Here is a 13,989-nt window from a genome sequence, read left to right as displayed (position 1 = left end):
CTCTTCTGGGAAGGCGGCCGGTCTGGATTTGACGGCTCCGAGATCGGCAGGTGCGTCTCGGTGGCTAAAGACGCTTTCCTTTTCCATTTTTGTGATGGCCTCGAATCATTTTCAGCAGCATTCCCTCCCTCCCCCCGATAATGGTCGCTTTGGTGCATTGGAGGGCAGGGGGGATTCCTAATAAGTCCTACAAACACCTCGCATTGACCGAAATCAAGGGGGAAAATGTCATGAAAAGTACCTTCCCTTCTTCTTGCGGGATGGAGCCGGGAGTGGGGGGGGGGGGGGGGAGGGGGGTTGAAATTGGAAACCCCAACCAAAAATTTCAGACAGATCGGACAAGCTGCCATTAAATCTTCCTGGGTGACATTGTCCCAGTTCTGCCCTTGACACACCTTTGTTGCCCTGCCTAGGGTGGCCAGAGAGCAGGCAGGAAAAATTGGGCTGGGGGGTGATGGGCGCCTATATAAGGGAAAGGTTAACAGCAGCTTCCCCCCAAGCCCGCTTGTCCCGCTCCCCTCCAACGCCCAGTCCCGGGCACTGGCTACTCACAGAAACCCCAGCTCTGTGGCCCCCATGGGAGGCACCTGTTCCTGCTTTCCCCAACCCTCGTTCCCCTAATCACACGCTGCCAGCTAGGGGCGACGTTTCCTGATAGTTCCACAAGACACTTCCCCGAATTCAGTCATTGCTGACTGGCCCCACAAGATCGGGGTTTTCCTGAACCCCCCCCACCATGCACTAAGACATCTCTTTCAGGGTCTGCCTCAGCCGGTGGTCATACCAAATCCATCCATCTCCTCCCTTGGCTGGCTCTCATACGGGGCAGGGGTGGCCAACTGGCCCTTGCAGTGTGCAGCTGGGATACCAACCCCGGGGCGGGGCTGGCCAAAATGGGGCCGACGCCCCAAACCGCCGGAGTGTCCTGTGATCCGGTTCCCCCCTCCTGCACTCAGTGTGAACGACTGCAGCCCTCCACCAGCCTTCCCAGGGCATCCCCCACGGTCCCCTTACGCCCTCTGCTCTTTCTCCCCCCCAGACTTAGCGATACACAATCACTGATCCCCCAAACCACCCCCTCCGGCCAGGGTGGCCCCCATCCCCCGAGATCAGTCACTCACCCCGGATCGACTGGCGCCTAGATTGGACACCAAAGATGGCACCTGGAGCCAATCCGAGAGGAACAATCTCCGGCATCTGTGCGGCATCTCCAGCCCATTCAGATGCCAAACCGCAGGGAATACGGAAGATTGTCCCAGGGCTCCGTCATCTTTCCTTCATTCAGCCTCCCCGGGCCACATATCCTCGCATGTCGTGGGACCGTCGCCAGCCCTTCATCCTCTGACTCATGGCCATCGGATTCTGATGGTCTTTCCATCATAGAATCATAGAAGATGAGGGTTGGAAGGGATCTCAGGAGGTATCTAGTCCAACCCCCTGCTCAAAGCAGGACTAACCTCAGCTAAATCATCCCAGCCAGGGCTTTGTCAAGCCTCAGCTTAAAAACCTCTAAAGATGGAGATTCCACCACCTCCCTAGGTAACCCATTCTAGTGCTTCACCACCCTCCTAGTGAAAAAGTTTTTCCCAATATCCAACCTAGACCTCCCCCACTGCAACTTGAGACCGTTGCTCCTTGTTCTGTCATCTGCCACCACTGAGAACAGCCTAGCTCCATCCTCCCTGGAACCCCTTGTGATCCGTTCCGTGCTCAGGGCAGCCACCTGATAATGCCATGGTCAGGGCAGGCTGTAAAAAGGGAGCGGATTCTCCCAGCACTGGTGGGTGGCACTGAAGCCAGACTTCCCAACCAGCCACAAACTGCACTTCTGAATCCCCTCAGAAGCCAGTACACAAATGCACACAGCCCTCTTTACTGCATTTCAGCTCCTGGCTTCCAAATCAGCACAAGGTCCAGTAAAGAGACCAGTTATTTAAACTCTCTGCTCTTTACTAAAAAGGTTCCCTCTGACCCCAAGGGGTCAGCCACAGCACCAGAGCAATATCAGTTGGGATCTCACCTAAAATACCACGCTGCCAGCCAATCCTTCAGTAACTAAAACTAAAGGTTTATTGTAAAAAGAAACAAACCACAAGAGAAAAGTTAAAGGGTAAGCAAATCAGATACATACAGATAATTTGAAAGTCCATATACATCAAGTCTCTGGGAGAATTGTGGAGTTGCACCTCGTACAGTTCCTCTGGTGCACATCTAGTACCTGGATGGGCCTCAGTCCTTCGGTTCGGTTGCAAGTGAATTGATCCAGAAGCAGGTGTGTGTCAGTAACTGAACAGGAACAAAGGCAAAATGGTTTCTGTGGCTTGGACTTATCTAACCTCTGTCCCTGGCCATGTGGCCTGTGGAATATTACAAGAACTAAAATGGAGTCCAGAGTCACATGGGCTAGTCCTGATGCTTCATCAGGCATATTTGAGGCTCCTCCCCCTCAGCCCCTTGCACCTGGGGGTGTCTCAATGGGCTATTAAGCAGACTATTGTCCTGCCTGCCACCATCCTATCTGGGGTGTATCCCAGGCAGCACAATTTGAAATACAGATACAGCAAATATATCCATAACTTCCATTACACATATCACACGTCAACATAAGTATTATCATCTGACTTAGCACATTACATCCTTCCTAACAGTACTTGACATGGCATATCTCCATGAATTATTATGATTTTGACATATTGATGTCAAACAATATAACAAATGCACTCCCCCTCCACCCAATCTACCCAGCATGACACCCCCAACACGAGAGTGGTGTAGCAAGGAGTAATCAGAGCTCCTGAATACACCTCATGGGCCCCCCTTATCCAGCCTGCCTGACACCTCCCATGCAAAATTGATGCAGAAAGGGGTGTCCCAAGACACTGCTGAGTGCATCACAGAAACTTTCCCTCTTCAGTTCTTAACATGCTTCAAATGTTTTATGAAGTATCAGGCACATGGTGCATTTTTACAGTTTCTGGCATTAACAACAAATTACAAGATTTAACATGGGCATAAATGTTAACAGCAAAATTATGTTCACTTAAAACAGGCTTTTTCCTTGCAAGGTTCACTATGGAGGTAACAATGTTGTTCAAGGTTTACACACAGTTGTAAGGGTTCGGTTAGCTCCATAGTGGGTTCTTGGCACATAATCTATGCTCCTCTTGTGAGATCTTGTAAATCCTCTCTAAACTGTGACAGATACACCCCAGTGGTTGTTCTGTCACCTCTGTATTACCCTCCCAGGAATCCCAAATCAGATCCAGGGGTGCCGTGACCTGCTTCCAGTGAAGCAGTTCAAAAGGAGCTAACCCTGTAGGCTCTTGGGGTACACGTCTGTACGCACACATCAGAGAAGGTAACCAGACACCCCAGTCATTCTGGTGTCTGACCACATACATTTTAGCATGGCCTTTAATGTCCCGTTAAATCTTTCTACCCAGCCATTGATCTCTGTCTGATAAGGGGCATCTTTCAGATGACTTATTTCACACCTTTCCCATAGCTGCTCACACACAACTGACATACAATTGGCACCAGGGCCTGACAAGATTCCCTTGGAAAACTCCACCCAGCTAAAAATACTAAACAGAGCTGAGGCCACTATCTCAGCCTTAACCTCAGATAAAGCCACAGCCTCAGGGTACATGGTGGCCAAATCCACCCACTCCAGAATATGCTCCTTCCCATTTCTGGAAGGGTTAGGGAGCAGCCCCCCAATATCCACAGACACTCTGGCAAACACCTCCCCAATAATGGGCAAAGGCTGCAGGGGGACCTTCCTAGGACCCTTCAAACTCCTGTGCTCCTGACACAATCACAGCTTCTGCAATAACCCTGCACTGTGTCAGACAGGTAAGGCCAATACAAGTTTTGTTTCAGCCTGTCACAAATTTCTCCTATGCCCAGATGTCCTGCAAAGGGATCATTGTGAGCCGACTTTAACAGCTCAATTTCACATCCCTCAGGCACTATAAATTGATGGCAGTTTTTTCCATGAGGCTGCTTTTCCCCTGGAGGGAATTCTCTGTACAGCAAGTCCTCATGCATGAAAAATCTGCCTGCTCCCCCTGCTGGGGCTAGGCTTTGGACCCCCATTCTGGCCCCCTCCAAAGAAACATCTCCTCTTTGAGCCCTAACAAATTCATTCTGAATTTCACTTAAATTCAGAGCCGTCCCAGGCACATCCAACCCACCTTCAGCTGGCCACGCCCAAGATGAGTTGTCCTGGCTAACAGCTATGGGTGGATTTTCTTCCCCCCTGCCGGGCAGGTTATTTGCATTACCCCCCTCCCCTCCCACACACACACTAGGTAGTTCAGGAGTTTCCAAAGTCTTAACTGTTATCTGATTCAAGTCTGGGCTTGGTTTTTAAGAGGCATCAACCACTTTCACTAGCCTTTCACAGACAGGGTTCTGGTGTTTTTTCCACTGCCAATCTGACTCCACCTAGCACCAGATGTACCTGGGTCCACTAACAGACTGCACCATACACCCACAGCATTCAGAGGGGAGAGTCTGCCTGCCCCACCCCCCCTTCCTCCAAGAGATCCATTTCACATCTGTCCTGGTGCATCACTACAGCTGCCCAATCCTTCCTTTGAAACGGAGACACTCTGTTCACTTACAGAGCTACCGGCCTGGAGACATTCAGGTTCCAACATCTGTCTCCCCGCTGTAATGACCAAGCACAGCCGTTGGATTGCAGGGCTGGTTAAGCTCCCAAATGATTTTCATTTCATCTGGAGCCTTTTCCAAAATATCCAAACTGGCCCTTTCTAAAACACAGTCAGTGAATCCATCCACACCTGAAAAGCCCTGGCAGGTAGAAACTGAGCCAAGTTTCTCAACATACAAACTATTGCTCGCTACAGGCACTGACTCACCCTGAGCCAACTTAATCATTTCACTTTCACACCCTTCAGTTGCAGAAAACTGCTTGCAAAAACTATCAGGAGGTTTTATTCCTTCAGGAGCAGTTTTAGGCAACAAGCCACTCTTCAGAGAAACGTCTCTTCCCTCTTCAGCTAGAGGTTGCTCTACAGAGACCTTTCCCTGAGCCCTCACAGACTCCTTCTGGGTTTCAGTTAAGTCCAAGACCAAATCTGAGATCACTGGCACCCCCTCAATTAGCATAAGGGAAGCGGCACACCCTGTCTGCTCTTTAGACAGAAGCTGGGAGATGAACTCTTTCTCAGCAGGTAACCTGCCTTTCTTAACATCCAAACAATCTGAAACTTTCCCCCCTTTGTCCCAGACCACCTGGCTGTTCCCAGACAAGCTTTTGGGGACCGGGGCATCTTCCCCCATGGGCATGTCATTACCACCCAACAGACACAGGCTTAGGAACCTTTCCTTCTTGGGTCTCAGATAAATCCAGAACCACCTCTGGTCCAACTGACAAATTCTCGCCTCAGCTTCTAGTCTCAGCCTGCTGAGTTCCTGGGCTCTCTCTTCCTCAAGAGCCCTGTCTCTCTCATGCTGCAGATGCTGCCTCTCTCTCACGGCTTGCAGCTTGATTGCTCCATCTGATTGTGAATCACTTATCCTGACTCGCTCTAATGTTTGACACTCTCAATATCAAATGTTAAAATTTGGAACAGCGTGAGGTTCTGATCCAAAACCCAAATGTTCTGGTTCTGTGGATCCCGCTAAGACTACGCCACTGTGACCCGTCCGTGCCCAGGGCAACCACTTGAAAATGCCAAGGTCAGGGCAGGCTGTAAAAGGAGGGCAGGTCCCCACGACCTCAATCTCAACCCACTGCCCACAAGTGATGCTCTCCCTGGGGGATCCCTGTGCCTGGATCCCTGCCCCCTGCCCAGCTCCCCGCCCCCAGACAGGATGCCCCATGGAGCCTGCAGGAACCTTGGAAAGAAATAAACCATGAGAGAAGTGTTAAAGGGTCAAAGTATATCAGCTACATACAAATGATCGAAAGTGCATATACATCAGATTTCAAGAAGAACTGTGGAGTTGCAGCTTGTACAGTTCCCCTGGTGCACATCCAATAACCGGATTGGTCTTAGTCCTTCGGTTCAATTACAAAATGAATTGATCTAGAGGTAGGTGTGTGTCTGTAGCTGGACAAGAACAAAGGCAAAATGGTTTGTGTGGCTCGGCCTTATCTACCCTCTGTCCCTGGCCATGCTGTCTTGTGGAATGTTACAAGAACTAAAATGGAGTCCAGAGTCACATAGGCCAATCCTGGTAACTCTTCAGGTCTGCCTTTAGTTTCTTCCTGGGCCCTTTGCTTCTGTAAAGGTTTTGATGGTCCATTAAGCAGGTTATTGTCCTGCCGCCTCTCCGTCTGGGGTGTGTCCCGGCCAGCACAATTTGAAATACAGGTACATCAAATATGTCCAGAACTTCCATTACAGATAGAACACATGAACATAAGTATTGTCATCTGACTTAGCACATTACTACCTCTCTAACAGTAGCTGACATGGCATACCTCCATGAATTATTATGATTTTGACACACTGATGTTAACCAATATGACAGATGCCCCCCCCCCCCCAATCTACCCAGTGTGACACCCCCAACGCGAGTCTGGTGTAGAAGGGAGCAATCAGAGCTCCTGAATACACCTCAGGGGCTCCCTCATTCAGACAGCGTGACGCGCATAACCATGGATGCACTGGAGAAGATCACCTTTGCACCGTTGGTATTGGGGGGTGAACAGGCTCAAAGCTTCGACTGGCTGTTGACACTGACGGCCGGGCAGGCCGTGACGAGGAATTTGCGAACCTGGCAAAATGATTGGCTGAAACCTCGGCAAAGCAGGGCCTGGAAATGGATGCAGAAAAAGCCAGGCTGAGACAAGCCGACGTGGCGGGTTCAACTGACGCATCAAGAGCTTGACCTGTTCCACTGGCTCCAGGAGTTGGGGGCAGTCCTATTTGACGAGGGGTCGAAGGCAGAAAGTCCAGCAAGAAATGCACAGACAGCAGCAGGGCTGGTGAAGCTAAAGCTGGTTACAGCAGGCCCTGGCAGTCTCTGGTTTTCGGTCTGCGCGCGAAACGTGGACCTGCTGGCAGAACTCGAACGGCCAATACAGGTCGTGGAGCTGAGCTACATCCGGAAAATCCCAGCATCTCCCGGCCATATCCCAAATGACGGGGTTCAGAACAGCATCGCCCTGTGGGCTGGGGCCCGGGAAGACGCCCAACAAGCGTGAAGGAGCGGCCGTGGTCTGGCTGTGTAACGAGATCATCCAGCCTCTCCCAGCTCTTCCGCCCAGGTCGGGCGTTAGCGGGCGATGGGTGCCGGGAGCTCTGACACAGTTGTAGTTCACGGGGAAGGAGCAGAGCGGGGATGGGGGGGCTCCCCAGCCCCAGGACAGCTGGGCAAGACTCTGGGCTGGGGGAGCTGGGCACAGACCCCATCTGGATCTAACCAGGGGGTCCCGGGGTGCAGGGAGCTGAGAGCCAGGGGCCGGGAGGATACCGGGCAATGAAGGCACTCAGAGGAACAGCACATGGGGCCAGGGGAGACACTGGCTGGGACCCCAACGCCACGGGGCAGGGGCTCTGTGCTGCAGCAGGCACCCCCTAGAGGGGAAAGGCCCCTTGTGCCCCGTTCCCACCCCCCCAGCCAGCCAGTGCCCAGGGCCGGATAGCAGCCCCAGGCTGCCACGTGCCCCCATATCACTGTCCCTGCACCCCTCTCCCAGCTCCCCGCTCTGCCCCTTACATCCCACGCGTTGCTCTTGGCTCTCACAGCAAGATCAGTGTATCTGGGGGCCCACAAGATTAATGAACAGGAAGGGAGCCGACAGGTGATCCCTGCGGACGTCAATATCCCCCACCCGCAATACAGCAAAAGGACTGATAACAACGAAATCATGCTGCTGCAGGCCCCGCCCCCATCCCATCACCCCGCCCCCTGATTCTTAAGTTTCTGATTTTTCTTCATCCAGCATACACACACACGCACAAACACACATACACAAACACACACACACACACAGAGGTTTCTGGGCTGGGTCCACTCCCCTCCCGTCTCTGCTCCGACAGCTGAGGGACTACGCGACGCTGACTAACTGGGTGAGACCGATCAATTTACCACCGGCTGATCGCATTGTCCCCATGAGGACCTTGTGCAGCACGGCTGGCTGGGGTAGGACCTCCCGGACCCATACAACCATCACCCTTCGGGAAGTGAACCTGACAGAGATAAAGGACCAGACCTGTGACACCCGGTACCATTACTACAACCCCGTCAGCATGCTGTGTGCAGGGGATCCCCGCGACAACAAGACAATTTATCTGGTAAGCGGCTGCCGGCTGTGAGCTCCTGCTGCATTTTGTCCTTCTTCAGCTGCTTTGTGCGGGGGCTGCCGGAGCTCACAGGGGCCTGGTGAGGACAACGGGACCAGAGCCATCCTGATTATCTACCTGAAGTGACCTGGCCCAGGTTGTGCACTGACACCTTCACCTCCCCTTGCCACCCACTGTCCGGGGCCATCACACGGCCTCTTGCTGCCTAATTCACACATCACAGGGGTCCGATGCGGCGGGGTCCCAAAATCCATGTTCCCTGACTGCACACGGCCCACGAGGCCCGGCTCCCTGTCCCCAGCAATGCACGAAACACGAGACACTGTGAACCCCACCGGAGGCTCCCGCGCTGTTGACAGGGACACCCCCAGTCCCTTTGGTCAGTGACAGACCCAAGGTGGGTCTTTCAATCTTTCAAAGCCCAGGCGAGCCCCCACAGAGTCCTGGCATGACAGAGCTGAAGCCCAGCAGGGAGCAGATCAGCCAATCCTGAAAGCGCCCAAGGTATTATGGCCCACAGGAGACTCAGCTGTTGGGGAGACAGGCAGAGAAGAGGAGGGACCGAGGGGCCACCGATGCCCGAGCCCCACAGTGGCAGGGAATGGACGTGCACCTACCCAGAGGGTAGCAACAGGTGACCCAGGCCCCAGAGTGAGGTGACGCCCCAAGGTCCCCACCCATCTGACCTGGGAGGAAGATTCCTTCACAACCAGAAGATGGGGATCCCTCAGACCCTGGCCATGTGAGCAAGACCCAGCCAAGCTCCCATGAGACAGAATCTTCTCTATCAGCGCACAGCGCTGTCCAGTGTCCCATCCTCGGCCCCGGCCACTTCTCAGGCTTCAGAGGAGGAAGATCAACTCCTGCCCCCAGTTTACATGGAACTTGTGTAATGTCTTGGCTGAAACACGGGGACCCCCAGAGCAGGGTGACCAGACAGCAAGTGTGAAGAAACAGGACGGGGGGTGGGAGGTAAGAAGCGCCCATATAAGAGAAATCCCCAAATATCGGGACTGCCCCTATTAAATCGGGACAGCTGGTCACCCTACCCCACAGCTAAAGATATGAGCTGCCCCAGTTGGAGATGCAGAGTTCCATCAGTCACAGCTATAAAAGTAAAGTCTCCAGCACTGGGGATTTTTAAATCAAGGCTGGATGTTATTATGTATGTTCTTGCCCTAGTGCAGCCAGGAATTAGTTCGAGGCCGTCCCATGGCCGGCGTTACACAGGAGCTGAGATGAGATAATCACAGTGGTTCCTGTGGTCTTAGATTCTATGAATCCCCCGTCTCGGTGTTCGTTCATTTTCTTTTTGAGTGTAACATTGGCCCAAACAATGCGTGAGTCCCGGGTATGAACCCCTGTCTCCCTGCTTGTTCTGGGGCAGGGCGATTCTGGAGGCCCTCTCGTGTGTGGTGGAGTGGCCAGGGGCGTCGTCTCAACGTTCATCGAGAACAACATCGCGCCTCCTGCTGTGTACACCCGGATTTCCCACTTCATGCCCTGGATCACTCGCACCATGAGACAAATCTAGCAACAGGGAGAGCGTGGTCAGCCTGCTGCTACGCGACCTGCTCCTCCAGACGTCAGGCCACATACCCCGTTCCTTTTTGCTTGTATCCTCAATAGCTTCAGAAATGGAAAATGTGCAGCGTTCCCTCCGCTGGGGAGCTTGTGATGCAATAAATGGGTTTTTTTCGCAGCAGCTGTTGCTGGTGGCTGGACTCCTGAGTGTTTCGCTGCCTGTGACAGTGGGTTGACCCCAGCCCCTCGCACAACCCCGTGTCCCTCTGAGTGGGGATTTGGGGGTGGGTGGTGAAAGAAAATAATTGTTTGCTTGACCACAGTTACTCCATTTTAGTTCTTTTTAATGTTCTGCTATTTTGTAGAGATTGCCAGCCCCCTCCTTTTTTGTTCTTACAGTGCTTGTTTTGTACCAGGGTCAGAGAAAGCGTTCCTAGAAGAAGCAAGGAGATAGCCTCAACTGGTTCTAACTAGTTATATAGCCTTGAGAGAGACCAAGCAGCCCAGAGAGATAAGCTGAAATCTTCTGTTAGCATGTTTTTTGTTATGAATACCTTTAGAAGAAGTAGGCCAATAGTAATAGAGATAATTTGAATGTACCTATAAGCATTAAGTATTAAGAATTTATGCATATATAATTTCTTTGTCTATGTTTGTATAAATATGTAAAAGAGCATGCCTTCGGGGTCTCACACTGACCACTTGCTGGGAAGTGTCTGACCTTTGCAGAAATAAAACTTGGAGACTGCCCAACTACCTGCGTGGATCTCTTTTCTATCTGGTGCAGGGTAAACGAACCTCATTTGGAATCTTTTTCCAACAGTGGGAGGCTGCTCCACACATCTGCAGTCAGGCTTCTGCGTCTACCGGCTCTGCTCCACCTGGATCAATCACCCCCGCTCAGCGCCAGGCAAATAGCTGGTCGGCCTCAGTTCCTAAACCAAGTAGCTTGAGATCTTCAGTGGAGAAACGGTCCATAGCTGCCTGGCGCTGGTTCCTGACAGGGCAGCTGTGGTGAGCGACAGGGCAGCCCAGGGCATCATCTTCACAGCAGATCCCAGCGGGTCCCTCCCACCAACAACCCACAAGGATCTCCAGCTTCCTCCTGTACCTGGAGAGGAACCTGCAAACCCTCTGTAGGGCTCTGGTCTCCCTACGAGTGTACACCCTGCGAATGGCCATGGGGTGGCACCAAAGAGAATGATGGAAAGGCTCTGGCTTGGCCTGCTGGGAGCAACTCCCTGTGCCTCAGTTTCCCCACCTGTCCCGTGTGGATATTGACACCCACCTGCGCTGTGAGGTCTATGCATGGCGGACAGTCTGGAGGAGCTGGGTGCTCTGACTCTCAGGGTGGGCAGGGCTGGTTCTCTCTGGCTACTGCACCTCCACCTGTCCCCACCCATCTCTCCATCTCCATATTCACTTGTGCCCTTTACCCCTTGTTAATATTGATTGCGTAGAGCCTCTGGTCCCCATTAACTGCTGTCCCGGATGCCTGGGTCCCATCCCATGTCCCAGTCTCTGCTCCCAGAGGATGGGAGCTCTGAGAGCACCCTAGGGTGAGACCCCAGCACTGTCATCCTGGACGCCTGGGTCCCAGTCTCTGTAAAGCTTTTGCCGTACGCTATCTGCAGCTTCCCTCCCGCCTGACTCCCTGCCTGCCTGCCCCCCTGTCCCACACATGAGGGTTCACAAATGGCAGCACTGTCTCAACCTCACCCATCCGCCGGTCAAGAACGTGGGAATCTTGGTCACATTTTTATGACGCTCAGACTCTGCCTCAGTTTCCCCTCTGCGGTTTTCAATGTTGGGCAGGGCAGTTCAAGGTTCACAAAGCTGCTCTTGTGGTAAAGCAGGGTCTGTAGCCCGGCCTCACCTGGAGGGGGATCAAATGGCCGGCTGAACCCAACCCAGGTTGGTGGAGGGGCCGAAATATCGAGGGGCGTGCCTCGCGATCAGGAGGTGAAATGCCGGCAGGTGGCGCAGAGGGACATTGGGCCGGATATGATGGGGGGATGGGGTGAGAGTGACCACCCCACACTCCCCAGATCTGAAAGACTTTGCCTGGGAAATGCCCGTTCAAATCCCTTCGGCGGCTGTGGCTGGGGCAGGTTCGCAGATGCTGCTCCCTAGGGCTGGGCTGGATTCCCCGTCCCTGCGGACGAAGACGTTTCTCTGACAGCTCAGTCCTAGTTCAACCGGGATTAACTCGGGGCTGGGACGGGCAGGGGTCCCGTAGTGCCTCTGGCCTTGGAGTGGCTGAATCTATCGACGACACGTGGATCTCTTAGTGCGGCGGGTTGGGGTCGGGGGGATGCATGGCACCGGAGGGCAACTCTGGGAATCTCTCCAAGAAAAATCCGTCCTTTAGCCAGGCAGAGATTGGCCACACGGCATGGCCTGGTACAGGGCGGCACTGGGCAGCCTGGCACCTGTTACCAGTCGCAGAGCTAGACGGATGGAGGGGGACTTAGAGAAGCACAGATCATGTCTGTCTGGATCTGTCCAGTCAGCCACTGGATTTGGGGGTGGGTGTAATTCCAGTGCTTTGGGTGTTATGGCCCCACGCCTGTAACCAGAGACCCATACTGCTCTGGGGGAACCCAGCGCTTGACCCAGACCACATGGGTCAGGAGGGAATTGAGGACTGGAGACCATGTAGGGCCTAGAGTGGGGCTGGGCTTCCAGTCCCTGGATAATTTCACCTGGGGGAGAACCAGGTTCACATAAAGACCCCATCATCTCCCCGGGATGGGCTGAGACTGAGCTGCCCGTCCCACAACCTCAACCCACGGCGCACGAGTGCTGCTCTCCCTGGGGGATCCCTGTGCCTGGATCCCTGCCCCCTGCCCAGCTCCCCCCCAGACAGGACGCCCCGTGGGGGCGGAGGGTGAATCTAAAGCTCTGACATCGCTGGGTGGAGCCTCGGCCCCAAACGCACCAGCAGTGGGTCAGTGATTGCACGGCCTGAGTTACTGAATTTCTCTGGTGAAACTGATTCTTTTTGTCCCATTTTGGGAGGTTTTCAGAGGAAAACTTTCAGGTTTGGGCCACTGGAAAAAAAAAGTGGGCTTGGGGTGGAACGCCTAAAGTCCAAATTTCCCGTGGAAAAATGAAGAAAGACCTTTGGTGATCAGCGGTGAACAAGTCTTCCCCTGGGTGGGTATATTGTAAAATCCAACTGTATGCTGCTCCTTGCTGTTCTCTGCATTATGCTGCCACCTAGACCAAGATCAGGGCTCCCATTGCGCCAGGAGCTGCACAGCCCCACAATCCCTGCCCCAAACAGATCCCGTTCAAACAGACACAGCCAGAATCCTTCCTCCCATTGTGCAGATGGGGAAATTGAGGCACAGGGCTTGTTCTTAGACCTGTCTGAGCGGTTTGGTTGCTCGGTTCCCGTCAGCACTCTTTGAAACTCCCAGCCCCGGGGACGGGCCCGAGGTTCCCGCAGGGAGCAAGGACTGATGCCGGAAATTGTCCCAGATTTCTTGGGCGCCAGCCCTGTGCGTCAGCCCCGTGGCCATTGTCCCAGTGCGGGGCACGGGTTGGCAGAGGAGTCCCCATGGAGCCCAGCCCTCAGGCTGCCCTGAGAGCCCCAGCTGTGTAAAACCCCAGCTGTGGGGTTACCTAAAGCCCCCTTGGCCCAGCAGGATCCTCACTGCTGCCCTGCCGGGAAAGAGACCCATTCCCCACAGCCCTCTATCCCCCCACACTCACCAGCCCCTGGCCCGGGGGATAGGAGAAAGGCTGCAGGGAGCAGAAACTGGAGCAAGAGCCATCCAGGGACAGGCACGGAGCCTCTGCCTCAGCCCTGGGAGTTATATGGACTGGGAGGGGAGGTCAGAACCTGGTGACCACAGGGGCACAGACCCTGATGCCCTGCAACCCCCATCTTGGGGAGGGGCAAAGGGTGGAGAAACCTCTCGGGGAAGCCTCAGGGTACAGCTGGAGTCCTCTGTGTGCTGGTGCCCTAACCACCTGGCTGAGGATCCCCACACCCCCATCTCCCAGCATCAGAAACGCAACTGGGCTGTTCTGTGCCTCAATTCCCAGACCCAGAGATTGCAAGGCCAGGAGAGGCCACTGGGACCTACCAACCTAACCCTCCTGGGCACCGTCCGAGACCTCCCCCCCCGCTCTTTCTTTGCCCAGAAGGAGATTTTTCCTCCTTTTTCCT

The sequence above is a fragment of the Emydura macquarii genome, unplaced genomic scaffold (genome assembly GCF_026122565.2).
Source record: "Emydura macquarii macquarii isolate MOO-44397 ecotype Brisbane River unplaced genomic scaffold, CSIRO-AGI_Emac_v2 contig_3325, whole genome shotgun sequence".
In the NCBI taxonomy this organism is placed as follows: Eukaryota; Metazoa; Chordata; order Testudines; family Chelidae; genus Emydura; species Emydura macquarii.
This window is presented reverse-complemented; position numbering follows the sequence as displayed.